This window comes from Belonocnema kinseyi, chromosome 1 (assembly GCF_010883055.1).
Source record: "Belonocnema kinseyi isolate 2016_QV_RU_SX_M_011 chromosome 1, B_treatae_v1, whole genome shotgun sequence".
In the NCBI taxonomy this organism is placed as follows: domain Eukaryota; kingdom Metazoa; phylum Arthropoda; class Insecta; order Hymenoptera; family Cynipidae; genus Belonocnema; species Belonocnema kinseyi.
This window is the reverse complement of record NC_046657.1, coordinates 165102992-165114132: the sequence shown is the minus strand read 5'-3', so window position 1 is coordinate 165114132 and position 11141 is coordinate 165102992.

The following is an 11141-nucleotide window of genomic DNA, read 5'->3' as shown; positions in this document are numbered from 1 at the left end:
AAGCTTTGTACTTTAACGTAGTTTTCTTTCGGCTCTTGCATTTCTCAAAGTTTGAGATCGATATTTTATTTACAAAAAAAGTTATTTGGTTCAAAAAAACATTCCGTGAACTGACAAACTGTGGTCGGTAATATATGTATTTAACTGTGTCACATGCCCTTAAGCTTCTGCTCAATTAGTTACAACAAAGATATTTTTGTTGCCGATCTGAAAGTCTCGAAAGGTTTCGGTGTTCTTCTATTTATGTCTCGATCCCCATTAGGAAGAAATTAAAGAAATAAATTGGCGATTTTGATGTTTCGCGTTATTCTTAAGGGATGTGATACTTAGAAAATTGTCGATTTTATTAGTTTTAGGTTCCCTCGACTTTTTTTCTAGAATAATAAATATTTTGTCTTAAAAAATTGGGAAATGATAGTGAACATGCTAACGGACGTCCCGAAACACTTTTTTTGTAGGTTAATTAAAAAAAGTTTTAATTTAGCAAAATGTGATTAATCTGCATAGCGCTTAGGAAATAGTATCGATTTTTTCAGTGTTAGATTCCCCCGGCTTTTTTTCCTAGGATAAGAAATATTTTGCCTTCAAAATCTGGGAAATGATATAGAACATGCTAACGGACGTCCCCACACACTGTTTTTGTGTTTTTTTTATCAACAAATTTTTGATATTGCTAACAACGTGCGTGCATATTTCGAGGTTATGTGTGTTACAAATCACCCGAGCGTTACTTCCAAACTACACAATATTTTTGGCCGAAAACTTTGGACTTACAAATAAACATAGTAACTAATCTCCCGGAACTAACCTTGTTTGCAGCCGATCAAAAAAGTTGATTTCATAAATAATTTCCAGATTATCGGAAAGGCAGAGATGAAAAACGACGTAACTTAAAAATAATGCATATGCATAAAATTTTTATTTAGCACAATAATTTTTTTTTGTTAATATCCCTCAAAAAAAGGTCGGGGACGTCCGTTATGATATTTTATAGCATCTCCGAATTCAGTTTTTAAAAATTTTCATTTTTGTGGAAAAACCCGGGAAAACTGTAAGTATCACATGTCCTTAATTTCATGCATGAGTCGATTTTGAGGTTATGTTTTTCAGGTGTATATAATACGGATATTATTACTATTATATATATTATTGATTTTAATATTATAATTATAAAATATTATATTAATATTAATGACTATTTGACTATTTTTAATAGAAACAGTTCAACTTTTAACTAAAACTATTAGTTTTCAGCAAAAAAAAGATTTCGCATAAAATACATAAATTAGAAAAAATGGTTGAAATTGTTTTAACAAAATATTAAATTTTTAAACAAAAATGTAAATTTTTATCCAAAAGGCTGAATTGTATACTAAACCAAAACGGAATTTTTAATAAAATACATGAACTTTACACCAAAGAAATTCATTTTCCAGCAAGTCTAATTTTCTATACAAAAATTAATGTTTGATCATAGTTAATTTTTTGACAAAAAAGAATCATCCAAGATCAACAAAAAAAAAACTACATTTTTAACAAAGCAGTTCCACTTTCAACCTGAAAAGTTGAAAATAATTAAAATTCTTTTGAATTGATTTAAATTATTGAAATTAATTGAAAATGTTTGGAATGTTTTAAAACATCCTAAAATATTAAAAATCCTTTGAAATCTTTTGAAATTTTGCAATGCTCTTGAAAATTACTTGCATTTTTAAAAATACCCTAAAATACTTTAAATCCTTTAAAATCACGTACTAAATTATTAAAATCAATGGAAAATTCCTTGGAATCAATTAAAATATCCTAAGATATATCAAATCCTTTGAAATCTCATATTAAATTACTATAATCAATAGAGAATTCCTTGGAATCTTTTAAAATATTCTCAAGTATTTCGAAACCTTCAAAATATTTCGAAACACCTTGACATCTTTTCAAGATTTATAAGGCACTTTGGAGCTTTTTTAAACAACCCTGCTATAATTTTTAAAATTCTTTGAAATTCCTTTCAATTATAAAAATAAATTGAAAATCCATTGTTATCTTTTTAAACATCTTCAAATATTTAAAATCCTTTAAAATCTTTTGAAATCTCTTGAAAATTCCTTGAAAATTAAAAAAAAAACCCTAAAATATTTCAAATCTTTTACAATCTGATACTACATTATTGAAATCAATTGAGAATTCCTTGGAATCTGCTAAAATATCCTAAAATATAATACATCTTTCAAAATCTCATATTAGATTTCCGTAATCAATTGAAGATTCCTTGCAACATTTTTAAATACTATCAAATATTGCAATACCTTCGAAATATTTTGACCTACCTTGACTTTTACCGTAAGATTTTTAAAGTACTACTTTAAAATGCTTTGAAATTCCTTAAAATTATTAAAATAAGATGAAAATTCCTTGACATCTTTTAAAACAACCTCAAATATTGACAATCTGTTGAAATCTTTAAAAAAATTTAAAGTTCCTGAAAATTCCTTGAAATATAAACAATACCCTGAAATTTTTGAAATCCTTTAAAATTTCATATTAAATTACTGTAATCAATTGAAAATTCCTTAGAACCTTTTAAAATACTCTCAAGTATTTCGAAGCCTTCAAAATCTTTTGAAACACCTGGACACCAATTAAAGACTTCTACCATACTTTGAAATTGTTTTAAATAACTCTGCTAAAATTGTTAAAATTATTTGATACTCCTTTAAATTATAAAAATAAACTTAAAATTCCTTGACACCTTTTAAAACATCCTCAAATATTTATACTCCTTAAAAATCTTTTGAAATCTCTTGAAATTTTTAAAAGATTCAGATTGAAATTTAGAAAAAAGAAAATTTTCAAAACGTTAAATATTGTAATTGTGTAGATTAGAGTTTTGAAAATAGAATAAATCCAAATTCAAAACTCTCGAAATCTTATTTTCAACTATGAAATATAAGTAATTTTCCACTTAATGGAGTTCAAGTCTTCAAAATTTGAATCGTAAACTTTGAAGTTTATTTACAAATTATTTATTTACAAAACAGTTAAACTTTAACTCGAGTAATTTCTATTAACACTTCAATTTAATACTTTAACTAATCTACAAACAATAAACTTTTCACATATTGAAATTTTTCTGTTTACTAAATGTCAGTCTGAAATAATTTAATTTAGAGATTGCCCAATTGAAAAACGTACGTTTAAATTTTGAACGCTTTCAATTAATTCATGATTATTAATTTTTCATAATTAAACTTTCAAGTTTACAATTCAAAATTTGAAGACTTGAATCTTATCGAGTTGAAAATTATTCTTATTGAATAGTTGAAAATGTATGAAAATTAGATTTCGAAAGCTTTGAAGTTTTATTGATCCCATTTTCAAAACTCTAATCTACAAACATTTCAATGTTTAACGTTTTGGGACGTTTTTCTTTTTTTTAAATTTCAATCTGAAGCTTTACAAATTTTCAAGAGATTTCAAAAGATTTTTAAGGATTTTAAATATTTGAGATGTCTTAAAAGATGTAAAGGAATCTTTAATTTGGTTTTATAATTTAAAGGAATTTTAAAGAAATAAAAAGTGTTTAGAAGGTTTATGTAAAAAAATTCAAAAGTACTTTAGAAAACTTTAAAAAACTGTTCTAGGTATTTCAAAAGATTTTAAAGGATTTGACGAACTTGTGAGAATTTAAAAAGATTCCAAGGAATTTTTAATTGATAATAGTAATTTAATATGAGATTTTAAAGGATTTGATGTATTTCATGGTATTTTTAAAATTTCAATATATTTTCAAGAGCTTTAAAAAATTTCAAGAGATGTAAAAAGATTTCAAAAAATTTTAAATATTTCAGGATGTTTTAAAAGATGTCAAGGAATTTTCAACTTATTTTTATTATTTTAAGAAATTTTAGAAAATTAAAAAAATTTTAGAATGGTTGTTTAAAAAAATTCAAAAGTACTTTAAAAATCTTTTAAAAAAGTTTAAGGTGTTTCAAAATATTTTGAAGAAGCTACAATATTTGAGAGTATTTAAAAATGCTTCAAGGAATTTTTGATTGTTTGCGTTAATTTAATATGAGATTCTTTTTAAATATGCATACAATTTAATATATTTATGCATATTAACTATTATTAATAGGGATAATAGGCCCAGTTCGCCCCTGGATATTAATGATTTCATACACAAAGTTAGATATGAAAAAAATAAGATATATATGTTCGTTTTTTAATGTTGCAGATAATTTTTTCAATTTCCAAGAATTTTGCGAGTCACTCAAAAAAAGACTGTTTAAGTTGACCGTCTGTAATTAAGTCTATTAATAAAAATAACGAGTTTACCGCAACATCAATTTTGTAAATGGAAATTTTCAATTAAGTAATTTCATTTCATGATCAAATGTTTTCTAACTGTTTCTAAACATTATCGATTCAAAGAAAATTTTAATTGCAAATGGGTTTTCTAATATTATAGGAAATAACTCTGTTTTTAAAATTTTTCTATCGTGGTATACAATTTGTAAACTTTTTCAAAATTTGAAAGAGATAAGAAAAATGAAATACATAATGGGCATAAAACTAAGAATATCTTAATCTTTTAAATAATTTTGTTTTGATTTTAAAACACACACACGAAAGAAAATCGAGAAGATTTTAGGACAATTAAAAGATAATTTTGGAAAAGTAATTTAAAATAAAATTTTTTTAGATATTTTAAAATTTTCTATACATTTTTAAAACAATTTTTAACAATTTTATTAAATGTTGAATATTTCGAAAAAAATGTTAGATGCTATTCAAGAATTTTGGAAGGATGAAATTTTTTTGGTCAGATTTCTCTGGAAGTTTCTACAAATCTCTAAGTTTTGACGGTGATTGTAAAAATGTAATTTTTTATTACAAAAATTATTTAAGAATTTCAGATTTTTTGAAGAGATTAACAATATTTAAAAACATAAATAGTTTTTCGAAAAATTATTTAAAAAATTATTTCTTCAAATTTTCTGAAATTCCTAAATATCTTTTAAGATGACTCTAATTTTTCCTAATATTTTTTGTGCCCTGCAAAATAAAAAAAAATGCATAAAAATTTTCTGCATTTTTTCGGCATATGTGAAATCTTCAAAAATGTTTTTGAAATATCTTCGGAATCTTACGAAAATTATATTTATATAACTTTAAAAAGAAACAGATGAGCGGTGATTCCTTCTTATCAAAACTTGGAATGGGGTTTTAACTTTGTAACAAGCTAATAGTTATTCCAAATTTGTCTTTTTATTAAAAATGATTGTAATTGCAAAAAAACATTATTTTTTAACTCTAAACTCAAGCTGAAATTAATAGCTCAGATTTTTAAAAGTTTTTTTCCCCCCTATTTTTAAAGGATAAATCTAATAACTTAGTTATTAGTACATATACTAAATTAGGAAATGTTGAAAGTATTAAAAGTTAAAAGAAAATTAGATATTTTTTTATTTAATTTATTTTAATCAATTTATTTATTTAATTAAAGTTCATCTAAATACTATTTAATTAAATTATATAATAAGTGTTCAAGAAAGCAGTTTTAAAAAGCTACTCATCTATTTATATTGCATTTGTTTGGCGGGCAAATACATTTCTCGGAAACTCTCCGCCGGTTTTGCGAACTGGAGGTGCTAAGAATCTGTAAGAATCGAAGATTCCCCTTCGCCCTACCAATATCATTTCAACAAATTGGGCGAATTCAAAACAAAATCACACTTTGGCGGACTATTCTAATTTAATAATTTTAAATTATTTCAAATATGTAAAAAATTATATCGAATTACATGAATTTAGGAAATATTGTATATGAAAATTTAAAAAATAAGGATCAAACAACCACTGCATGGTCCTACTGTCATCAACCGTCAACTAAAAATGACACAAGCTCCCAGAATATACGCGATAAATCACACCTATGGCCACGTCTTACGACCGTGAACTGGGTGGTATATAGTATTTATTTTTCTCGGAAATTTGTTAGTGTTGATACTTTTGTTTTATCGGATTCTTGAGTCGACGCATTTTTTATATGTTTTAAATATTTTCAAAATATTTTTAAATTTTCTTTAAAAATTATAATTTTATAATTTAAAAAAATAAAAACTTTCCCTTCAATCTTAACCCAAAAATTTTTTATTTCGTAAAACCTTTACAAATTTGAAAATTGTTGTAAAATTTTATTTCAAAATATTCAAAAATATAAATGTTCTTTTATCTCTTAAAAGTCTTCTAAATATAAAAATTATGTTTTTAATAAATTCTAATTTTTCCTATTTCTTTTAATTGTGCAAAATTCTAAAAATTATCTTAAAATTGTCCAGATTTTTTTTTTACAATTTTTTGAAATGTTTTAAAAATTTGTACAATATTCGGTCAAAATTATTTGTTGATAAATTTGATCATTTTCTTTAAAAATCTTGAAATCTTTTTAAATGTTCTCTTTAAATTAACTTTAAAATAAAAAATTGTAACTTTTCTAGGGAAAGTTAAGAAAACTTTTTTATCCTTTTCAAATCTTTCAAAATTCTTAACAAGATTTTTCTTTCGAAATCTCAAAAAATCTATATATCGCTCAACATTTATCGGCCTCACAGCAAATAACAAACGGAAAACATCCACTAAAATCATATTCATGCAGAATGTAATCAGTCAGGTTTTCGAACAAATTTCAAATCTTTTTGATAATTTTGAAAGGTAATATAAGAATATTCTTCAGATTCATATGAAAATTTGAAAGGATTTTTTGTTTTTACAAATATATTATTAGAGAACATTTGAAAGATTTCTAAAAGTGCTGGGAAAAAATCCAAAATATCTTCGGCAATTTTTTAATTTTTTAAGACGTAAAAATTTCAAGACAAATTTTGGCGTTGAAGAATAAATATTCTATAAAAAAGAATTCTCAACTATGAAGATTAATTTTAAACTAATACAAAATAAATAGAATAGTTAAAGTTTGAACTACAAAATTTTACTTGTTGAATACTTCAATTTTCAATCAACAATTGTAAATGAAAAATTAATTTTTATTAAATATTGGAATTAAAAAAAAAGGAATCTGAATACAAGCTTTATCGTCTACCAAAAAACAACAAATTAAAAAAAATTCCATTTTTACATCATATTACATCAAATTAAATATTACACCAGTCCAAACAAATACGTGATAAATCATATTTACTTTTTCAGAAATTTCTGAATGTTGATACATTTGTTTAGCGGATTCTTGAGCCAACGCAGTTTTTAAATGTTTTAAAAAGTTTCAACATATTAAAAAATTTTTTTTTTTAAATTTGTTTTTTAAATAAAAAAAAAATTTCCCCGAAATGTTAGGCCAAAAATTTTTAAATTCTTAAATCCTTTCTAAATTCTGAAATAGAATCCAAAACTTTATTTCAAAATCTTCAGAAATCTAAATTTTTTTTTATCTTTTAAAAATCTTCTCAATATTAAAATTTTCCAGAATCTTTTTTAGAAATTTCTTGAAATGTTTTGAAAAAGTTCTAGAATATTCTCTCAAAACTAATTTGTATAATTTTCACAATTTTCTCTTTAAGTATTGTCTTTAAATGAACCATGAAAATAAAAAAATGTTAAATTTTTTTTAGGAAACTTAAGAAAACTTTTTTATAATATTCAAATCTTTCAAAATTCTTTAAATATTTTTCTTTCGAAATATTAAAAAATCTATATTTCGCTCAACATTTGTCGGCATCTCAGCAAATAAAAAACTGAAAACATCCACTAAAATCATATTCATACAAAAAATCTGATAAGATTTCTTCTTTTTTAAAATAAATTGTTAGAGAAAATTTTAAAAGGTTCTAAAAATGCTGAAAAAGAATCCATGATATCTTCAGCAATTTTTTAATTTTTTAGGTCGCAGAAATTGTAAGAACACTTTGGATGTTGAAGTGATTAAAAATATTGTAGAAGTTAAAAAAATTTCCTAATATTTATAAAATATTTATAAAACGACGAATTTTCAAGAAATAGTTAAATATTCTATAAAAAAAGTATCTTTCAATTAAGAAAATCCCGTCGTTATTTGCAAGATTACATGATTTTTTCCACTTTTTCCACAACATTTAAAAAATGAAATGACTCTGCCAAGTCTTCCAGGTTTTGTGTAAAAGAAATAATTAACTTACGTTATGTCCCATTTGTGTTCTAAATCAACATTCATACCTTTCGCAATACAAAATTCATAATTAGCCTTTCGACTGAATTGTACATTAATAGATTTTCCCAATTTCACAACACAAAAAAATCTTTAAACAAATTATTGAAAAAAATCGGTTTTGAAAGATTTTGAATTACATGCTTAGAGACCTTTTTTAAACTTTGAAAGGTTTCAAGAGAATGAAATAATATTCTTAAAATTAATACGAATATCTGAAAGGATTTTTTTATATTAGTTTTTTTTTAAACAAATAATCAACAAATTTCCAAACAGAATTAAATTTTTAATGAAAAAGATGATTTTTTAACCGAGAAGATAAATTTTCTATAAACAAAAACAATGAATTAAAAAAATATGTAGTAATCTTTAAACACCAAAAAAGTATTAATTTTCAATAAAAATGTTTGTTATTTTCCACCATAAATATATATTTTTTGGTTATGAGCTAAAGGAATAATTGAGATTTTGATTAATAGGCTCTTAAATTAATCTTTGAATACCAAAAAAACAGTAATTTTTTTAAAATGTTTAATTGTGCATAATTTAAAAAATTCCCTTAAGATCATTCAGTGTCGTTTATGTAAACTTTTTAATCAAAGCATTCCAAATTTACCTAGCCAGCTTACGAACTAGAATATAGACCATATACGTGAAATTACCCACTCTGATCTTCTTTACCGACATTGTCAAATTGGAAAAATGTCGCCCTGTTTGACCGATCAGGTAGAGTCGTCTATCATCATCATGGACATAGGAAACACGGAACTAGAAATGCCATCCTAACTTGGGCGAGCCTTGAGGTTGAATCCACGGGAGAGGGGAGAATTCCATGAGTGGGGAGAGCCGCCATCTTACGATGTGCCATTTGATTATGCGCACGAGCATTTCTGCCGACAAACTATGCATGAAAATATAAACATGTGGGTACTGCCATGTTTGTCGCGGGACATCAAAAGGTGGCGGACCACCCCCCTCATTGCATCAACCCCGCAATGGCATGCCTAGTCCTGTGTTTCCTATGTCCATGTCTATCATCTATTTCAGTTCGTAAACTGGCCTGAGTAATTAGGGGCGCTTTATTTTAGTTCGCAAAAGTGGCGTTGGCGAAAATCGTTCGAAATTAAATACATGGGATCGCCTATCTCGCACCTCATCTTTGCCCAGATAAACTGACCACAGGGAATTATAGGTTATGTTTCTATGTTTATCTTTCAGCTCTATTCTCATCCAGTGATCCCAGATTTGAAACGAGGTACACTCCGAAAATATCACAACCCTATGTGCGTGTGAATATAGTAGGAGACGATGTACATTACTGGGTTGCGCGCGCAACCCATTTCTTCTCTTCTGAATTTGAAAACTCGAAGCTGCACGATTGCCAGTCGGAACACTTCAGCGGTTCTATTTATATCTCTATCTGCTTTGAAATAAAATCAAGAGAATGGGATTTTAATATTTCCAGATTTCGATGCTGGCGATTCCCATGATTTGAATACTTCGCATCCAAGGACTATCGCCCTCTGCATTGTTCCTGCAAGTGTTTTAGCATATTGTTGACACGCAGGGATGCTTTTCCGGCTATTCACGAGTGAAAGCTCGGCACCTCCAAGAGCGCCGATGATAAGGACGATTAGTTTAACAGAATATTCCGGGTACAATCGTTGCAACTCGCTCATAACGTCTCGATACCTCTCTTTCTTTTCATTCTCCTTGGTTATAATATTTTGGTCAGCTGGTGCCGAAAATTCGATAACGAACATGGTTCGCTTTTCGAAGTCAAGAAGAACCATGTCTGGCCTCGTGTGTGCAACAGAAACAATTGTCGAGAATATAAAGTTCTGGTATATACGGCACTTCCCATTCTCGACATTTGACTTGATTTCCCTAGGAGCGTTTAGAGGAGTGATATTAAGGTTAATGTCGTAAGAGTGACAGAGATGGTAATAAAGCACTCTTAGTGCCGCATTGTGCCTTTGGATGTCGGTCGTTCCCGCATGAGTTGGACAACAAGATCGTATGTGAGCTAAATGCTCGGGGTGAGCATGGCACACCTCCATACCAGACTTCAATCCGGGCGATTTAAGAAACGCAAACGTTAGCTCACACGACATTGACTGATTCTCCACATTTCTGTGATTTCTGTTCACGAAACGTTTTCTCTTATGCTTTCTTAATCCGGGCTTTCAGGAGTGAGTACTCGAGATAGATAAGATTTGATGCATTTTGCTCACCCCTAATACTGAAGTTAAGTCTAAGTATTTCAACAGCCTCCTCCACTGCTTTGTACAGAAACGCTCCTTTGCCCACTTCTTCGTGATTCCTGACCATTTTAAGAAGAGGGTCTCTTACATTTGCGACTCTACGTGCTGTACCCAGAATAATCCTGTTGTGAAGACATGCAAGACTCAAGATTCCGCGACCACCTTGACCGCGTGCGATGTACAGTCGCGGAACAGAAGACTTAAGATCCATGCATTTGTTCATGTGCATAACCTTTCTTGTCCCGATATTAAGGGATCTGAGCTCGTTCTTCGTCCATGGAACTACTCCAAATGAATATAGTATTACCGGGATGGCAAGCATGTTCATTGGAGATACTTTGTTCCTCGCCGACAGTTCTAAAGACCAAATTTGCTGGATGAAACGTTTGTACCTGCTTCGGAGAGTATCCTTTATAGATGTAACATCCTGAATGCGGCTCTGTGGCACGCCCAGGTATGTATGAGTCTCTCAGCGCAAAGGTGTCGTATAGCGCTTCTATCAACGAGCTCAGGATCTTCAGGGATGCCATTAGGTTTTCCTCGCTTCAAATAAACCTTGGCGCATTTGTATACCTCAAATTCCATTCCAATTTCCTTAGTACAGTCTGTCAAGTTAAAGCGTGGGTGGCTTTACTCGCAGTCGGTAAGGTGTATCGACATGATTTTGGTGTCAAAAT